General features: G+C 51.7%; 1 long non-coding RNA gene across 1 annotated transcript; it reads left to right on the forward strand.

The window, feature by feature from the left end:
* The first annotated feature begins 19,444 nt into the window (after window positions 1–19,444).
* Window positions 19,445–20,049, forward strand: LOC132322961 (uncharacterized). The gene is made up of 4 exons (XR_009485209.1): window positions 19,445–19,569; window positions 19,600–19,666; window positions 19,707–19,784; window positions 19,974–20,049. It is a non-coding gene; the product is annotated as an uncharacterized LOC132322961 (long non-coding RNA).
* The last annotated feature ends 388 nt before the right edge of the window (window positions 20,050–20,437 follow it).

Consider the following 20,437-nt stretch of genomic DNA (forward strand, 5'->3'; position numbering starts at 1 on the left):
TTGGGGCTATTTTTATCTCTTTTGGGGCTATTTTTTTTCTATTTTTGGGGCTATATTTTTGCTATTTTGGGGCTATTTTAATCTCTTTTGGGGGCTATTTTAGGGCTTTTTTTTTGCTATTTTTGGGGCTATTTTTGGGCTATTTTTTTGCTATTTTGGGGGCTATTTTGAGGCTATTTTTTTTTCTATTTTTGGGGCTATTTTGGGGCTATTTTTACCTATTTTGAGGTAATTTTTTGCTATTTTTGGGGATTTTTGGGGCTATTTTTTTCTATTTTTGGGGCTATTTTTATCCCTTTTGGGGCTATTTTGGGGCTATTTTGGGGCTATTTTTTTTCTATTTTTGGGGCTATTTTTACCTATTTTGAGGCTATTTTTAGGGCTATTTTTATCTCTTTAAGGGGCTATTTTTTCGCTATTTTTGAGGCTATTTTTGCCTATTTTGGGGCTATTTTGGGGCAATTTTTTTTTGCTATTTTGGGGCTATTTTTACCTATTTTGAGGCTATTTTTTTTCCTATTTTTGGGGCTATTTTTATCTCTTTTGGGGCTATTTTGGGGCTATTTTTTTGCTATTTTTGAGGTTATTTTTACCTATTTTGAGGCTATTTTTTTTCCTATTTTTGGGGCTATTTTTATCTCTTTTGGGGCTATTTTGGGACTACTTTTTTGCTATTTTGGGGCTATTTTTGGGCTATTTTTTTGCTATTTTTGGGGCTATTTTTATCTCTTTTGGGGCTATTTTTTTGCTATTTGTTTGCTATTTTTGAGGTTATTTTTGCCTATTTTGTGGCTATTTTGGGGCTATTTTTACCTATTTTGAGGCTATTTTTTGCTATTTTGGGGGCTATTTTTATCTCTTTTGGGGCTATTTTTGGGGGCTATTTTTGGGGCTATTTTTTTGCTATTTTTGAGGCTATTTTTGCCTATTTTGGGGCTATTTTTGGGGCTATTTTATGCTATTTTGGGGCTATTTTTTGCTATTTTGGGGGCTATTTTTATCTCTTTACGGAGCTATTTTTTGCTATTTTTGGGGCTATTTTCGGGCTATTTTTGGGGCTATTTTTATCTCTTTAAGGAGCTTTTTTTTTGCTATTTTGGGGCTATTTTTATCTCTTTTGGGGCTATTTTGGGGCTATTTTTGCCCATTTTGGGCCATTTTTTAATCCATTTTTGCACGTTCCTCCCCCAGCACCCCCGAATTTCCCTGAATTTCCCCAAATTCCCCCGAATTTCCCCAAATTCCCCCGAATTTCCCCGAATTCCCCCGAATTTCCCCCAAATTCCCCCGGTGCTGACCGTGGCGGTGACGACGCTGTCGGAGCCGGGGCTGAGCTGGGGCCGGAGCCCCCCGGCCTCCCCCAGGGGGTCCCCAAGACCCCCCAGGGTCACCTTGAGGCTCAGCGGGGTCAGCGTGTCCTGGGGGCACCCCTGGAAGCCAAAAACACCCAAAAAACCCAAATTTACACCCCAAAAATCCCGAATCTGGGACCCCAAAAACACCCCAAAAAACCCAAATTAACACCCAAAAAATCCCAAATCTGGGACCCCAGAAACACCCAAAAAACCCCAAAATTTACACCAAAAAATCAAAAATTTACACCCAAAAAATCCCAAATCTGGGACCCCAAAAACACCCAAAAAACCCCCAAAATTTACACCAAAAAATCAAAAATTTACACCCAAAAAATCCCAAATCTGGGACCCCAGAAACACCCAAAAAATCAAAAATTTACACCCAAAAAATCCCAAATCTGGAACCCCAAAAGCACCCAAAAAAACCCAAATTTACACCCAAAAAATCCCAAATCTGGAACACCAGAAACACCCAAAAACCCCCAAAATTTACACCAAAAAATCAAAAATTTACACTCAAAAAATCCCATATCTGGGACCCCAGAAACACCCAAAAACCCCCCAAAATTTACACCCAAAAAAACCCAAATTTACTCCCAAAAAATCCCAAATCTGGAACCCCAAAAACACCCAAAAAATCCCAAATTTACACCCAAAAAATCCCAAATCTGGGACCCCAGAAACGCCCAAAAAACCCCCAAAATTTACACCAAAAAATCAAAAATTTACACCCAAAAAATCCCAAATCTGGGACCCCAAAAACACCCAAAAAAACCCCAAAATTTACACCAAAAAATCAAAAATTTACACCCAAAAAATCCCAAATCTGGGACCCCAGAAACACCCAAAAAACCCCCAAAATTTACACCCAAAAATTCCCAAATCTGGGACCCCAGAAACACCCAAAAAACCCCCAAAATTTACACCCAAAAATCAAAAATTTACACCCAAAAAATCCCAAATCTGGGACCCCAAAAACACCCAAAAAAACCCCAAAATTTACACCCAAAAATCAAAAATTTACACCCAAAAAAATCCCAAATCTGGGACCCCAAAAACACCCAAAAAACCCCAGATTTACACCCAAAAAATCAAAAATTTACACCCAAAAAATCCCAAATCTGGGACCCCAGAAACACCCAAAAACCCCCAAAATTTACACCAAAAAATCAAAAATTTACACCCAAAAAATCCCAAATCTGGGACCCCAAAAACACCCAAAAAACCCCAAATTTACACCCAAAAAATCCTAAATCTGGGACCCCAGAAACACCCAAAAAACCCCCAAAATTTACACCCAAAAAATCAAAAATTTACACCCAAAAAATCCCAAATCTGGAACACCAGAAACACCCAAAAAACCCCAAATTTACACCCAAAAAATCCCAAATCTGGGACCCCAAAAACACCCAAAAAACCCCAAAATTTACACCCAAAAAATCCCAAATCTGGGACCCCAAAAACACCCAAAAAACCCCCAAAATTTACACCCAAAAAATCCCAAATCTGGGATCCAAAAACACCCAAAAAAACCCCAAAATTTACACCCAAAAATCAAAAATTTACACCCAAAAAATCCCAAATCTGGGACCCAAAAACACCCAAAAACCCCCCAAAATTTACACCCAAAAAACCCCAAATTTGCACCCAAAAAATCCCAAATCTGGAACCCCAAAAACACCCAAAAAACCCCCAAAATTTACACCAAAAAATCAAAAATTTACACCCAAAAATTCCCAAATCTGGAACCCACAAAACACCCAAAAAACCCCAGATTTACACCCAAAAAATCCCAAATCTGGGACCCCAGAAACACCCAAAAAACCCACAAAATTTACACCCAAAAATCAAAAATTTACACCCAAAAAATCCCAAATCTGGGACCCCAGAAACACCCAAAAAAACCCCAAAATTTACACCAAAAAATCAAAAATTTACACCCAAAAAATCCCAAATCTGGGACCCCAAAAACACCCAAAAACCCCCGATTTGCACCCAAAAAATCAAAAATTTACACCCAAAAAATCCCAAATCTGGGACCCCAGAAACACCCAAAAAAACCCCAAAATTTACACCCAAAAAATCAAAAATTTACACCCAAAAAATCCCAAATCTGGGACCCCAGAAACACCCAAAAAAACCCCAAAATTTACACCAAAAAATCAAAAATTTACACCCAAAAAATCCCAAATCTGGGACCCCAAAACCACCCAAAAAACCCCAAATTTACTCCCAAAAAATCCCAAATCTGGAACCCCAGAAACACCCAAAAAACCCCAGATTTACACCCAAAAAATCAAAATTTACACCCAAAAAATCCCAAATCCGGAACCCCAAAAGCACCCAAAAAAACCCATATTTACACCAAAAAACCCCAAATTTACACCCAAAAAATCTCAAATCTGGAACCCCAAAAACACCCAGAAAACCCCAAATTTACACCAAAAAACCCCAAATTTACACCCAAAAAATCCCAAATCTGGGACCCCAAAAACACCCAAAAAAACCCAAATTTACACCCAAAAAATCCCAAATCTGGAACCCCAGAAACACCCAAAAAACCCCCAAAATTTACACCAAAAAATCAAAAATTTACACCCAAAAAATCCCAAATCTGGGACCCCAAAAACACCCAAAAAACCCCAAATTTACACCCAAAAAATCCCGAATCTGGAACCACAAAAACACCCAAAAAACCCACAAAATTTACACCCAAAAATCAAAAATTTACACCCAAAAAAATCCCAAATCTGGAACCCACAAAACACCCAAAAAACCCCAGATTTACACCCAAAAAATCCCAAATCTGGGACCCCAGAAACACCCAAAAAACCCACAAAATTTACACCCAAAAAATCCCAAATCTGGGACCCCAGAAACACCCAAAAAACCCACAAAATTTACACCCAAAAATCAAAATTTACACCCAAAAAATCCCAAATCTGGGACCCCAAAAACACCCAAAAACCCCCAGATTTACACCCAAGAAATCACAAATTTACACCCAAAAAATCCCAAATCTGGGACCCCAAAAACACCCAAAAACCCCGATTTGCACCCAAAAAATCAAAAATTTACACCCAAAAAATCCCAAATCTGGGACACCAGAAACACCCAAAAAACCCCAAATTTACACCAAAAAATCAAAAATTTGCACCCAAAAAATCCCAAATCTGGGACCCCAGAAACACCCAAAAAACCCCCAAAATTTACACCCAAAAACCCCCAAATTTACACCAAAAAACCCCAAAAAACACCCAAAAAAATCCCAAATCTGGAACCCCAGAAACACCCAAAAAACCCCAGATTTACACCCAAAAAAACCCCAAAATTTACACCCAAAAATCACAAATCTGGAACCCCAGAAACACCCAAAAAAACCCCAAAATTTACACCCAAAAAACCCCCAGATTTACACCAAAAAATCCCAAATCTGGGACCCCAAAAACACCCAAAAAAACCCAAATTTACACCCAAAAAATCAAAAATTTACACCCAAAAAATCCCAAATCTGGAACCCCAAAAACACCCAAAAAAACCCCCAAATTTACACCAAAAAAACCCAAATTTACACCCAAAAAATCCCGAATCTGGGACCCCAAAAACACCCAAAAAAACCCCAAAATTTACACCAAAAAATCAAAAATTTACACCCAAAAAATCCCAAATCTGGGACCCCAAAAACACCCAAAAAACCCCAAATTTACATCCAAAAAATCCCAAATCTGGGACCTCAGAAACACCCCAAAACCCCCAGATTTACACCCAAAAATCCCAAATCTGGGACCCCAAAAACACCCAAAAAAACCCCAAAATTTACACCCAAAAAATCAAAAATTTACACCCAAAAAATCCCAAATCTGGAACCCCAAAAACACCCCAAAAAACCCCCAAAATTTACACCCAAAAAACCCCAAATTTACACCCAAAAAATCCCAAATCTGGGACCCCAAAAACACCCAAAAAACCCACAAAATTTACACCCAAAAATCAAAAATTTACACCCAAAAAATCCCAAATCTGGGACCCCAAAAACACCCAAAAAACCCCAAATTTACACCCAAAAAATCCCAAATCTGGGACCCCAAAAGCACCCAAAAACCCCCCAAATTTACACCAAAAAACTCCAGAATTACACCCAAAAAATCCCAAATCTGGGACCCCAAAAACACCCAAAAAGCCCAAATTAACACCCAAAAAAATCCCAAATCTGGGACCCCAAAAGCACCCAAAAAAACCCCAAATTTACACCCAAAAAATCCCAAATCTGGGACCCCAAAAAAACCCCAAAATTTACACCAAAAAATCAAAAATTTACACCCAAAAAACCCCAAATCTGGGACCCCAAACAAAACAAAAAAAACCCCAAATTTCCCCCAAATTTCCCCCAAATTTCCCCCAAATTTCCCCTAAAATCTCCACAAAACCCTCTCAAAAATCCCCCAGTTTTTGCCCCCCAAAATTCCCCAATTTTCCCATTTTTTCCCCAATTTTCCCCCCAAATTTCCCCCCAATTTTCCCCCAATTTCCCCCAATTTTTCACCAATTTTCCCCCAATATTTCCCAATTTTTCCCCCAATTTTCCCCCAAATTTTACCATTTCCCCCCAATAATTTTTCCCCCAATAATTCCCCCCAATTTTCCCCCAAATTTTCCCATTTGTCCCCATTTTCCCCCCAATTTTTCCCATTTTCCCCCCAATTTCCCCCAATTTCTCCCTCCAATTTCCCCCCAATTTTCCCGATTTCCCCCAAATAATTTTTCCAATTTTCCCCCAAATTTCCCAATTTCCCCCCAATAATTTTCCCATTTTCCCCAATTTTTCCCCCAATTTCTCCCCCAGTTTTCCCATAAATTTCCCCCACTTTTCCCCATTTCCCCAATTTTCCCCCAAATTTTCCCAATTTCCCCCCAATAATTTTCCCAATTTCCCCCCAATTTTTCCCATTTTCCCCCCAATTTTCCCAATAATTTCCCATTTTCCCCCAATTTCCCCCCATTTTCCCCCCCATTCCCCCCCCAATTTTCCCCCAATAATTTTCCCATTTTCCCCCAATAATTTTCCCATTTCCCCCAATAATTTTCCCATTTTCCCCCAAATTTCCCATTTTCCCCCAATAATTTTCCTATTTTTCCCCCAATTTCCCCCAATTTCCCCCCAATTTCCCCCCAAATTTTCCCATTTTCCCCCCAATAATTTTCCCAATTTCCCCCAATTTTTCCCATTTTCCCCCCAAATTTTCCCAATAATTTTCCCATTTTCCCCCCAATAATTTTCCCAATTTCCCCCCAATAATTTTCCCATTTTCCCCCAATTTTCGCCAATAATTTTCCCATTTTTCCCCAATTTCCCCCCATTTCCCCCCCCATTTCCCCCCCAATTTTTCCCCCAATAATTTTCCCATTTTTCCCCCAAATAATTTTTCCAATTTCCCCCAATTTTTCCCAATTTTCCCCCAATAATTTTCCCCAATAATTTTTCCCTTTTTCCCCCCATTTTCCCCCCAATTTCCCCCAATTTCATCCAATAATTTTCCCAATTTCCCCCAATTTCCCCCAATTTTCCCCCCAATTTTTCCCCTTTTTTCCCCCATTTTCCCCCCCAATTTTCCCCCCAATTTCCCCCAATAATTTTCCCAATTTCCCCCCAATTTTCCCCAATTTCCCCCCAATTTTCTCCAATAATTTTCTCAATTTTTCCCCCATTTTCCCCCCCAATTTCCCCCAATTTCCCCCAATTTTCCCCCAATAATTTCCCCCAATTTTCCCATTTCCCCCCAATTTCCCCCAATAATTTTCCCAATTTCCCCCCAATTTCCTCCCAATTTTCCCATTTTCCCCCCAATTTTTCCCCTTTTTTCCCCCATTTTCCCCCCCAATAATTTCCCCAATTTCCCCCCAATTTTCCCCAATAATTTTCCCAATTTCCCCTCAATTTCCCCCCAATAATTTTCCCAATTTCCCCCCAATTTTCCCCAATAATTTTCCCAATTTCCCTCCAATTTTCCCCAATAATTTTCCCAATTTCCCCCCAATTTTCCCCAATAATTTTCCCAATTTCCCCCCAATTTTCCCCAATAATTTTCCCAATTTTCCCCCAATTTTCCCCAATAATTTTCCCAATTTTCCCCAATAATTTTCCCAATTTTCCCCCAATTTTCCCCCATAATTTTCCCAATTTCCCCCCAATTTTCCCCAATAATTTTCCCAATTTCCCCCCAATAATTTTCCCAATTTCCCCCAATTTTCCCCAATAATTTTCCCAATTCCCCCCAATTTTCCCCAATAATTTTCCCAATTTCCCCCCAATTTTCCCCCAAATTTTCCCATTTCTCCCCCAATTTTCCCCCCAATTTTTCCCCTTTTTTCCCCCATTTTCCCCCAATTTTCCCCTCAATTCCCCCAATAATTTTCCCAATTTCCCCCAATTTTCCCCAATAATTTTCCCAATTTCCCCCCAATTTTCCCCAATTTCCCCCCAATTTTCTCCAATAATTTTCTCAATTTTTCCCCCATTTCCCCCCCCAATTTCCCCCAATTTCCCCCAATTTTCCCCCAATAATTTTCCCAATTTCCCCCAATTTTCCCCCAATTTTCCCCCCAATTTTCCCCCCAATTTTCCCCCATTTTCCCCCCAATTTCCCCCAATTACCCCCAATAATTTTCCCAATTTCCCCCAATTTTCCCCCAATTTTCCCCCAAATTTTCCCATTTCTCCCCCAATTTCCCCCCAATTTTTCCCCTTTTTCCCCTCATTTTCCCCCAATTTTCCCCTCAATTTTCCCCAATTATTTTCCCAATTTCCCCCCGTTTTTCCCAAAATCGCGCTTTTTCCCCCCAAATCTCACGCTGTGGAAGATCTCCAGGCTCCGGCAGCGCTGCCCCAGCCCCACCCGCAGGGTTTCGTTTTTGCTCCTTTTTGGGTTTTCCGGCCCAAAACGGGCGCGGGCGCGGCGCGCGGCCGGGATCGAGCTCGGCGCCGAGCCACAGCAGCGCCGAGAGCGCGGAGCCTTTTGGGGCCAAAAAAGGGGAATTCGGGAAAAGAGGAGAGTGGGGAAATTGAGCCACAGCAGCGCCGAGAGCGCGGAGCCTTTTGGGGCCAAAAAAGGGGAATTCGGGAAAAGAGGAGAGTGGGGAAATTGAGCCACAGCAGCGCCGAGAGCGCGGAGCCTTTTGGGGCCAAAAAAGGGGAATTCGGGAAAAGAGGAGAGTGGGGGGATTGAGCCACAGCAGCGCCGAGAGCTCGGAGCCTTTTGGGGCCAAAAAAGGGGAATTCGGGAAAAGAGGAGAGTGGGGAAATTGAGCCACAGCAGCGCCGAGAGCGCGGAGCCTTTTGGGGCCAAAAAAGGGGAATTCGGGAAAAGAGGAGAGTGGGGAAATTGAGCCACAGCAGCGCCGAGAGCGCGGAGCCTTTTGGGGCCAAAAAAGGGGAATTCGGGAAAAGAGGAGAGTGGGGGGATTGAGCCACAGCAGCGCCGAGAGCTCGGAGCCTTTTGGGGCCAAAAAAGGGGAATTCGGGAAAAGAGGAGAGTGGGGAAATTGAGCCACAGCAGCGCCGAGAGCGCGGAGCCTTTTGGGGCCAAAAAAGGGGAATTCGGGAAAAGAGGAGAGTGGGGAAATTGAGCCACAGCAGCGCCGAGAGCGCGGAGCCTTTTGGGGCCAAAAAAGGGGAATTCGGGAAAAGAGGAGAGTGGGGGGATTGAGCCACAGCAGCGCCGAGAGCGCGGAGCCTTTTGGGGCCAAAAAAGGGGAATTCGGGAAAAGAGGAGAGTGGGGAAATTGAGCCACAGCAGCGCCGAGAGCTCGGAGCCTTTTGGGGCCAAAAAAGGGGAATTCGGGAAAAGAGGAGAGTGGGGAAATTGAGCCACAGCAGCGCCGAGAGCGCGGAGCCTTTTGGGGCCAAAAAAGGGGAATTCGGGAAAAGAGGAGAGTGGGGGGATTGAGCCACAGCAGCGCCGAGAGCGCGGAGCCTTTTGGGGCCAAAAATGGGGAATTCGGGAAAAGAGGAGAGTGGGGAAATTGGGGGGGGATTGGGGGGGAATTGGGGGAAAAAATTGGGGGGAAATCGGGAAAAAATGGGGGGAAATTGGGGGAAAATTGGGGGAAATTTGGGGGAAAATTGGAAAAGAATGGGGGAAAATTGGGGGGAAAATGGGAAAAAAGGGGGGAAAATTGGGGGAAAATTTGGGAAAATGGGAAATTTGGGGAAATTGGTGGGGAAAATGGGGGAAAAATTGGGGAAAAATTGGGGGAAAATCGGGGAAATTGGGAAAAATTGGGGGAAAATTGGGGGAAAATGGGGGAAAATTGGGGGAAAATGGGGGGAAATTTGGGGAGAAATTGGGGGAAATTGGGAAAAATTGGGGGAAAATTGGGGTGAAATTGAGGGGAATTGGGAAAATTGGGAAAAAATGGGGGGAAAATGGGGGGGAAAATTGGAGGAAAAATGGGGGAAATTGGGGGAAAATTGGGGAAATTGAAAAAAATGGGGGGAAAATTGGGGGGAAATTGGGGGGGAATTTGGGGGAAAATTGGGGGAAATTGGGGAAAATCGGGGAAAATTGGGGAAAAATTGGGGGAAAATTGGGAAAAATGGGGAAAATTGGAAAAAAAATGGGGGGAAAATTGGGGGGAAAATTGGGGGAAAATTGGGAAACATGGGGGGAAAAATTGGGGTGAAATGGGGGAAAATTGGGGGGAAATTTAGGGGAAAATTGGGGGGAAATTGGGGGAAATCGGGAAAAATGGGGGGAAATCGGCAAAAAATTGGGGAGAAATTTGGGGGGGGAAAGGGGGAAAATGGGGGGAAATGGGGGGGAAAATTTGGGGAAAATTGGGGGGAATTGGGGAAAAATGGGGGAATCGGGGGGAAAATGGGAAAAATTGGGGATAAATTTGGGGGAAATTGGAAATTTGGGGCGAAAATCAGGAAAAAATTGGGGGAAAATTGGGGGAAATTTGGAGGAAAATTGGGAAATTTGGGATTTTGGGGGAAAATTTGGGAATTTTTTGGAATTTTTTGGAATTTGGGGTGGTTCAGGTGAGGGGTTTGGGGTCCAGGTGAGGCTCAGGTGAGTTTGGGGGGGTCCAGGTGTGGATTTGAGGGTTCAGGTGAGGTTTGGGGTGGTCCAGGTGAGGTTCAGGTCAGGATTTTGGGGGCTCAGGTGAGTTTGGGGGGGTCCAGGTGAGGTTCAGGTGAGGATTTTGGGGCTCAGGTGAGGTTTGGGGGGGGTCCAGGTGAGGTTCAGGTGAGTTTGGGGGGGTCCAGGTGAGGTTCAGGTGAGTTTGGGAGGGTCCAGGTGTGGATTTGGGGGCTCAGGTGAGGTTTGGGGGGGTCCAGGTGAGGTTCAGGTGAGGATTTTGGGGCTCAGGTGAGTTTCAGGTGAGGTTTGGGGAGGTCCAGGTGAGGTTCAGGTGAGGATTTTGGGGCTCAGGTGAGTTTCAGGTGAGTTTGGGGGGTCCAGGTGAGTTTGGGGCTCTCACCAAAGGTGTCAGGTGTGTCCTTGCTGACCCGGAAGCAGAGCTTGGCCACGCCCAGCCGCTCCTGAAGCTCCGCCCCCTCGGGGCACTCCCGGGCCGGGATCACCTGAGGCTCGAAGCTCACCTGGAGCTTCACCTGCAGCAGCGGCGGCGACCTGGGGGGAGGGGACACACCTGGGAACACCTGGGGACACCTGGGGACACACCTGGGGACACCTGGGGACACCTGGGGACACACCTGGGATCATCTGGGGACACCTGGGGACACACCTGGGGACACCTGGGGACACACCTGGGGTCATCTGGGGATACCTGGGGGCACCTGGGGACACACCTGGGGACACACCTGGGGTCATCTGGGGATACCTGAGGACACCTGGGGACACCTGGGGACACACCTGGGGACACCTGGGCTCATTTGAGGGGGATGTTGGGGTGACCTGAGTGGGTTTGGGCTCACCTGGGAGCACCTGGACTCACCTGGCCCAGGTGAGGTTTGGGGTGGGTTTGGGGTGATTTTGGGTCACCTGGACTCACCTGAGCAACCACACCTGGCCCAGGTGAGGTTTGGGGTGGGTTTGGGGTGATTTTGGGTCCCCTGGACTCACCTGAGCAGCAGCACCTGGCCCAGGTGAGGTTTGGGGTGGGTTTGGGGTGATTTTGGGTCACCTGGACTCACCTGAGCAGCAGCACCTGGCCCAGGTGAGGTTTGGGGTGGGTTTGGGGTGATTTTGGGCCACCTGGACTCACCTGAGCAGCCACACCTGGCCCAGGTGAGGTTTGGGGTGGGTTTGGGGTGATTTTGGGTCACCTGGGCTCACCTGAGCAGCCACACCTGGCCCAGGTGAGGTTTGGGGTGGGTTTGGGGTGATTTTGGGTCACCTGGACTCACCTGAGCAGCCACACCTGGCCCAGGTGAGGTTTGGGGTGGGTTTGGGGTGATTTTGGGCCACCTGGACTCACCTGAGCAGCAGCACCTGGCCCTGCGCCCCCACGGCCAGGTCGGGCAGGTGATCCCCGCTCAGGTCACGCCCCCCGCTCAGCGATTGGCCGAAAAAATGGGGCTGGGACGGGAACGTGGAGCCCGGGATGCGCTGGACAGGTGAGAGACAGGTGAGAGACAGGTGAGAGACAGGTGAGAGACAGGTGAGAGACAGGTGAGGGACAGGTGAGGGACAGGGGAGAGACAGGTGAGAGACAGGTGAGACAGGTGAGAGACAGGGGAGACAGGTGAGACAGGTGAGACAGGTGAGAGAGGTGAGAGACAGGTGAGACAGGTGAGAGAGGTGAGAGACAGGTGAGACAGGTGAGACAGGTGAGAGACAGGTGAGAGACAGGTGAGAGACAGGTGAGAGACAGGGGAGAGACAGGTGAGAGACAGGTGAGAGACAGGTGAGAGACAGGGGAGAGACAGGTGAGAGACAGGGGAGAGACAGGTGAGAGACAGGTGAGACAGGGGAGAGACAGGTGAGAGACAGGTGAGAGACAGGTGAGGGACAGGTGAGAGACAGGGGAGAGACAGGTGAGAGACAGGTGAGAGACAGGTGAGAGACAGGTGAGACAGGTGAGAGACAGGTGAGAGACAGGTGAGAGACAGGTGTGACAGATGAGAGACAGGTGAGAGACAGGTGAGAGACAGGTGAGAGACAGGTGAGACAGGTGAGAGACAGGTGAGGGACAGGTGAGACAGGTGAGAGACAGGTGAGACAGGTGAGAGACAGGTGAGAGACAGGGGAGAGACAGGGGAGAGACAGGTGAGAGAGGTGAGACAGGTGAGACAGGTGAGAGACAGGTGAGGGACAGGTGAGAGACAGGTGAGACAGGTGAGAGACAGGTGAGACAGGTGAGAGACAGGTGAGAGACAGGTGAGACAGGTGAGACAGGTGAGAGACAGGTGAGAGACAGGTGAGACAGGTGAGAGACAGGTGAGACAGGTGAGAGACAGGGGAGACAGGTGAGACAGGTGAGACAGGTGAGAGAGGTGAGAGACAGGTGAGACAGGTGAGAGAGGTGAGAGACAGGTGAGACAGGTGAGACAGGTGAGAGACAGGTGAGAGACAGGTGAGAGACAGGTGAGAGACAGGGGAGAGACAGGTGAGACAGGGGAGAGACAGGTGAGAGACAGGTGAGAGACAGGTGAGGGACAGGTGAGAGACAGGGGAGAGACAGGTGAGAGACAGGTGAGAGACAGGTGAGAGACAGGTGAGACAGGTGAGAGACAGGTGAGAGACAGGTGAGAGACAGGTGTGACAGATGAGAGACAGGTGAGAGACAGGTGAGAGACAGGTGAGAGACAGGTGAGAGACAGGTGAGAGACAGGTGAGAGAGGTGAGGGACAGGGGAGAGACAGGTGAGAGACAGGTGAGACAGGTGAGAGACAGGTGAGAGAGGTGAGAGACAGGTGAGAGACAGGGGAGAGACAGGTGAGAGACAGGTGAGAGACAGGTGAGAGACAGGTGAGAGACAGGTGAGAGACAGGTGAGAGACAGGTGAGGGACAGGGGAGACAGGTGAGACAGGTGAGAGACAGGTGAGAGACAGGTGAGAGACAGGTGAGAGACAGGTGAGAGACAGGGGAGAGACAGGTGAGAGACAGGGGAGACAGGTGAGACAGGGGAGAGACAGGTGAGAGACAGGTGAGAGAGGTGAGACAGGTGAGACAGGTGAGAGACAGGTGAGACAGGTGAGAGACAGGTGAGAGACAGGTGAGACAGGTGAGAGACAGGTGAGAGACAGGTGAGAGACAGGTGAGAGACAGGTGAGACAGGTGAGGGACAGGTGAGGGACAGGTGAGGGACAGGTGAGAGACAGGGGAGAGACAGGGGAGAGACAGGTGAGGGACAGGTGAGAGACAGGTGAGACAGGTGAGACAGGTGAGACAGGTGAGAGACAGGTGAGACAGGTGAGAGACAGGTGAGAGACAGGTGAGACAGGTGAGAGACAGGTGAGAGACAGGGGAGAGACAGGTGAGAGACAGGTGAGGGACAGGTGAGACAGGTGAGAGACAGGTGAGAGACAGGTGAGGGACAGGTGAGACAGGTGAGAGACAGGTGAGAGACAGTTGAGACAGGTGAGAGAGGTGAGACAGGTGAGAGACAGGTGAGAGAGGTGAGACAGGTGAGACAGGTGAGAGAGGTGAGAGACAGGTGAGGGACAGGTGAGAGACAGGTGAGAGAGGTGAGACAGGTGAGACAGGTGAGAGAGGTGAGAGACAGGTGAGGGACAGGTGAGACAGGTGAGAGACAGGTGAGACCCTCCCCAGGTGAGAGACAGGTGAGACCCCCCTGCCCCAGGTGAGCTCTTACCTGTCCCACCTTCCCCAGGTGAGCCTCACCTGCCCCAGGTGAGCTCTGACCTGTCCCACCTTCCCCAGGTGAGCCTCACCTGCCCCAGGTGAGCTCTGACCTGTCCCAGGTACCCCCTCACCTGTCCCAGGTGTCCCCAGGTGTCCCCAGGTGCCCTCACCTGCGCTCCCTGGGCGCTGACCCCTCCAGGTGTGCTCCTGAACAGGTAAATGGCGCCCCGCCCCTCGTCCTCCAGGGGCGCCCCCACGGCCACCTGGCCGCAGGTGGCCCCGCCCAGGTGCGCCAGGTGAGCCAGGCTGGCCCCGAAGCGGCCCAGGGGCTGCCCAGGTGAGCCCCGCAGGGACAGGTGACAGCGCAGGTGACGGCTCTGGGGGAGGGGACAGGTGAGACAGGTGAGACAGGTGAGGGACAAGTGACACAGGTGACACAGATGAGGGTCAGGTGACACAGGTGAGGGCCAGCTGAGGCCCCCCCAGGTGTGTCTCCCCTGCCCAGGTGTGTCTCCCCCCCGCCCAGGTGTGCTCACCTGTCCGTCCAGCTCGCACAGGTGCACGCGGCCGCCGCTGCCCCCCCCGTAGAACAGGGGCGCCCCCACCAGGAGCCGCACCTGGGGCTCACCTGCCTGGGGGCGGGGCTCACCTGGGTGGGGCTCACCTGGGCGGGGCTCACCTGGGCGGGGCTCACCTGGGCAGGGCTCCAGCGCCAGCAGCGACGCCCCGAAATAGGAGCCCACCTGGGGAGGGGGAGAGACAGGTGAGAACCTCCAGGTGAGACAGGTGAGAACCTCCAGGTGAGATCCCCCCCAGGTGACACAGGTGAGACAGGTGAGAACCTCCAGGTGAGATAGGTGGGACAGGTGAGACCGCCCCCCCAGGTGAGACAGGTCAGAACCTCCAGGTGAGACCACCCCCAGGTGAAACAGGTGAGATCCCCCCCAGGTGAGACAGGCCAGAACCTCCCAGGTGAGACAGGTGAGAACCTCCAGGTGAGACAGGTGGGACAGGTGAGACCGCCCCCCCAGGTGAGACAGGTGAGAACCTCCAGGTGAGACCCCCCCAGGTGAGACAGGTGAGAACCTCCAGGTGAGACCCCCCCCCCAGGTGAGACAGGTGAGACAGGCCAGAACCTCCCAGGTGAGACAGGTGAGAACCTCCAGGTGAGACAGGTAGGACAGGTGAGACCCCTCCCCCAGGTGAGACCCCTCCAGATGAAACAGGTGAGATCCCCCCCCAGGTGAGACAGGTGAGACAGGCCAGAACCTCCCAGGTGAGACAGGTGAGAACCTCCAGGTGAGACAGGTGGGACAGGTGAGACCCCCCCCAGGTGAGACAGGTCAGAACCTCCAGGTGAGATCCCCCCCCAGGTGAGACAGGTGAGACAGGTGAGAACCTCCAGGTGAGACAGGTGGGACAGGTGAGAACCTCCAGGTGAGACAGGTGGGACAGGTGAGACCGCCCCCAGGTGAGACAGGTCAGAACCTCCAGGTGAGATCCCCCCCAGGTGAGACAGGTGAGACAGGTGAGAACCTCCAGGTGAGACAGGTGGGACAGGTGAGACCCCCCCAGGTGAGACAGGTGAGAACCTCCAGGTGAGACCCCTCCAGGTGAGACAGGTGAGAACCTCCAGGTGAGACCCCTCCAGGTGAGACAGGTGAGAACCTCCAGGTGAGACCCCTCCCCCCAGGTGAAACTGGTGAGATCCCCCCCCAGGTGAGACAGGTGAGAGAGGCCAGAACCTCCCAGGTGAGACAGGTGGGACAGGTGAGACAGGTGGGACAGGTGAGACCCCCCCCCCAGGTGAGACAGGTCAGAACCTCCAGGTGAGACCCCCCCCCCCCAGGTGAGACCCCCCCCAGGTGAAACAGGTGAGATCCCCCCCAAGGTGAGACCCCCAGGTGGGACAGGTGAGACCCCCAGGTGATCTCACCTGTCTCAGGTGACCCCTCCAGGTGTCACCTCCCAGGTGGGACAGGTGAGACTCCCCAGGTGTGTCCCCACCTGGCCCAGGTGTGTCCCCACCTGGCCCAGGTGTGTCCCCCCCTCACCTGTCCCAGGTGAGCTCACCTGTGTCCCGGTGGCCTCTCCCAGCAGCTCCCAGGTGTGTCCCTTCCTCAGCAGCAGGACCCTGCCCAGGTGAGCGTACCTGGGCGCGCCCAGGGCCAGGCCCCAGGTGCCGCCCAGGGCCACGGGCGTGGCCGAGTAACCTGCGCCAGGTGAGCTCAGGTGAGTCTGGGGGCTTCAGGTGGGAACTTTGGGGCCTTTCAGGTGAATTTGGGGGGGTTCAGGTGAATTTGGGGGGGGTTCAGGTGAATTTGGGGGGGTTCAGGTGAATTCCGATGCCCAGGTGTGAATTTTCACCTGCCCAGGTGACCCCACCCCCCCAGCCCAGGTGTCCCCCTTCCCCAGGTGAGAATTTTGGGGGGTTTCAGGTAAATTTCGGGATTTTCAGGTGAATTTGGGGATTTTCAGGTGAATTTGGGGCATTTCAGGTGTGAATTCCGATGCCCAGGTGTGAATTCCGGTGCCCAGGTGTGAATTCGGATGCCCAGGTGTGAATCTCAATGCCCAGGTGTGAATTTCAATGCCCAGGTGTGAATTCCCACCTGCCCAGGTGTGAATTTGGATGCCCAGGTGTGAATTCGGATGCCCAGGTGTGAATTCCGATGCCCAGGTGTGAATTCCGATGCCCAGGTGTGAATTTGGATGCCCAGGTGTGAATTTCCACCTGCCCAGGTGTGAATTTCAATGCCCAGGTGTGATTTGGATGCCCAGGTGTGAATTCGGATGCCCAGGTGTGAATTTCCACCTGCCCAGGTGTGAATTTCGATGCCCAGGTGTGAATTTCAACGCCCAGGTGTGAATTTGGATGCCCAGGTGTGAATTTCAACGCCCAGGTGTGAATTCCGATGCCCAGGTGTGAATTTGGATGCCCAGGTGTGAATTCCAATGCCCAGGTGGGAATTCCCACCTGCCCAGGTGTGAATTTGGATGCCCAGGTGTGAATTTGGATGCCCAGGTGTGAATCTGGATGCCCAGGTGTGAATTTCGATGCCCAGGTGTGAATTCCCACCTGCCCAGGTGTGAATTCCGATGCCCAGGTGTGAATTTGGATGCCCAGGTGTGAATTCCCACCTGCCCAGGTGTGAATTCCGATGCCCAGGTGTGAATTTGGATGCCCAGGTGTGAATTCCAATGCCCAGGTGTGAATCTGGATGCCCAGGTGTGAATTTGGATGCCCAGGTGTGAATTTCGATGCCCAGGTGTGAATTCCCACCTGCCCAGGTGTGAATTTGGATGCCCAGGTGTGAATTCCCACCTGCCCAGGTGTGAATTTCAATGCCCAGGTGTGAATTCCGATGCCCAGGTGTGAATTTCCACCTGCCCAGGTGTGAATTCGGATACCCAGGTGTGAATTTCAATGCCCAGGTGTGAATTCCGATGCCCAGGTGTGAATTTCCACCTGCCCAGGTGTGAATTCGGATGCCCAGGTGTGAATTTGGATGTCCAGGTGTGAATTCCCACCTGCCCAGATGTGAATTTCCACCTGCCCAGGTGTGAATTTGGATGCCCAGGTGTGAATTTGGATGCCCAGGTGTGAATTCCCACCTGCCCAGGTGTGCCCAGGTGTGCCCCTTACCCAGGTAAGCGTCCCTGGCATCCTCAGCGTCGCCCAGGTGCTCTCCAGGTGTGCCCAGGTGCGCCCCAGGTGTGCCCAGGTGTGCCCCAGGTGTGCCCAGGTGCTCTCCAGGTGTGCCCAGGTGCTCTCCAGGTGTGCCCAGGTAGGGGGCGGAGCTGTTGAGGAAGGTGGGCGCCCCTCCCCCGCCGTAGGCGAAGGCCCCGCCCGACCAATCAAAGGCGCCGACGGCCCCCAGGACAGGCCCGGCCTGGGGGAGGGGCAGGGGTCACTCAGGGGTCACTCAGGGGTCACTCAGGGGTCACTCAGGGGTCACTCAGGGGTCACTCAGGGGTCAGGGGTCACTCAGGGTCACTCACCGGGGTCACCGTGGCGCTGAACCCCTCCTGGGCCATCTCCAGCTGGAAGGAGCTGCTGTGGGCGGAGTGCGTACCTGGCGCAGGTGAGAGCCAGGTGAGGGCATGGCCGCGCCCAGCTGAGTGCCCAGGTGTGCCCAGGTGTGCCCCAGGTACCCCCCATGTGTGCCCAGGCATATCCCAGGTGTGCCCAGGTGTATCCCAGGTACCCCCCAGGTGTGCCCAGGTGTGTTATAGCTGCTCCCAGGTGTGCCCAGGTGTGCCCAGGTGTATCCCAGGTGTGCCCAGGTGCGCCCAGGTGTGCCCCAGGTACCCTCAGGTGTATCCCAGGTGTATTCCAGGTGTGCCCAGGTGTGCCCCAGGTACCCCCAGGTGTATCCCAGGTGTTCCCAGGTGTGCCCAGGTGTATCCCAGGTGTATCCCAGGTGTGCCCAGGTGTGCCCCAGGTACCCCCCAGGTGTATCCTAGGTGTGCTAGAGTTGTCCCCAGGTGTGCCCAGGTGTGCCCAGGTGTGCCCAGGTGTGTTACAACTGTGCCCAGGTGTTCCCAGGTGTGCGCAGGTGTGTTACAACTGTGCCCAGGTGTTCTCAGGTGTGCCCAGGTGTGTTACAACTGTGCCCAGGTGAGCCCAGGTGTGTTATAACTGCTCCAAGGTGTATCTCAGGTGTGCCTAGGTGTGCCCAGGTGTCCCCAGGTGTGCCCAGGTGCCCCCAGGTGTGTTATAACTGCTCCAAGGTGTATCCCAGGTGTGCCCAGGTGTGCCCAGGTGTGCCCAGCTGTGTTATAACTGCTCCAAGGTGTATCTCAGGTGTGCTCAGGTGTGCCCAGGTGTATCTCAGGTGCACCCAGGTGTATCTCAGGTGCACCCAGGTGTGCCCAGGTGTGCCCAGCTGTGCCCAGGTGTATCCCAGGTGTGCCCAGGTGTATCCCAGGTGTATCTCAGGTGCGCCCAGGTGTATCTCAGGTGTGCCCAGGTGTGCCCAGGTGTGCCCAGGTGTGTTATAACTGCTCCAAGGTGTATCCCAGGTGTATCTCAGGTGTGCCCAGGTGTGCCCAGGTGTGCCCAGGTGTGCCCAGGTGTGCCCAGGTGTGTTATAACTGCTCCAAGGTGTATCCCAGGTGTGCCCAGGTGTGCCCAGGTGTGCCCAGGTGTGCCCAGGTACCCTCGATGGCGAAGATCTTCTCCTGGAGCTGGCTCTGGATCCCGTCCAGGGCCTCGAAGCTGTCCACGCGGAACAGGTGATCCTGGGCGGGGCTGGACGCGATCACCTGCAGCTCCTGGAAGGCCGCCGGCCGCCGGAAGGCGCTGCCCACCTGCACAGGTGAGGTGGAGGTGGACAGGTGAGGTGCACATGCTGGACACGGATGGACAGGTGAGGTGGACAGGTGGGATGGGTGGACAGGTGAGGTGGAGATGGAGATGGACAGGTGGGATGGACAGGTGAGGTGGACAGGTGGGATGGGTGGACAGGTGAGGTGGAGATGGACAGGTGGGCGTGGATGGATGAACAGGTGGGATGGACAGGTGGGATGGACAGGTGGACAGGTGGACATGGATGGACATGGATGGATGGACAGGTGGGATGGACAGGTGGGATGGACAGGTGGGATGGACAGGTGGGATGGACAGGTGGGATGGACAGGTGGGATGGACAGGTGGGATGGACAGGTGGACAGGTGAAATGTGGATGGATGGACAGGTGGACATGGATGGATGGACAGGTAGGATGGGCAGGTGGGATGGACAGGTGGGATGGACAGGTGGACAGGTGGACAGGTGGGATGGAGATGAACAGGTGGACATGGATGGACAGACATGGAAGGATGAACAGGTGGGATGAACAGGTGGGATGGAGATGGATGGATGGACAGGTGGACAGGTGAACAGGTGGGATGGAGACAGCCAGGTGTGCCAGCCAGGTGTGCCAGCCAGGTGTGCCGGCCAGGTGTGCCAGCCAGGTGTGCCAGCCAGGTGTGCCAGGCAGGCGTGCCAGCCAGGCGTGCCAGCCAGGTGTGCCAGCCAGGTGTGCCGGCCAGGTGTGCCGGCCAGGTGTGCCAGCCAGGTGTGCCAGCCAGGTGTGCCAGCCGGGTGTGCCGGCCAGGTGTGCCAGCCAGGTGTGCCGGCCAGGTGTGCCGGCCAGGTGTGCCAGCCAGGTGTGCCAGCCAGGTGTGCCAGCCAGGTGTGCCGGCCAGGAGCGCCAGCCAGGTGTGCCGGCCAGGTGTGCCGGCCAGGTGTGCCGGCCAGGTGTGCCAGCCAGGTGCGCCAGCCGGGTGTGCCGGCCAGGTGTGCCAGCCAGGTGTGCCGGCCA

This window comes from Haemorhous mexicanus, unplaced genomic scaffold, assembly GCF_027477595.1.
Source record: "Haemorhous mexicanus isolate bHaeMex1 unplaced genomic scaffold, bHaeMex1.pri scaffold_222_ctg1, whole genome shotgun sequence".
NCBI classification, from domain to species: Eukaryota; Metazoa; Chordata; class Aves; order Passeriformes; family Fringillidae; genus Haemorhous; species Haemorhous mexicanus.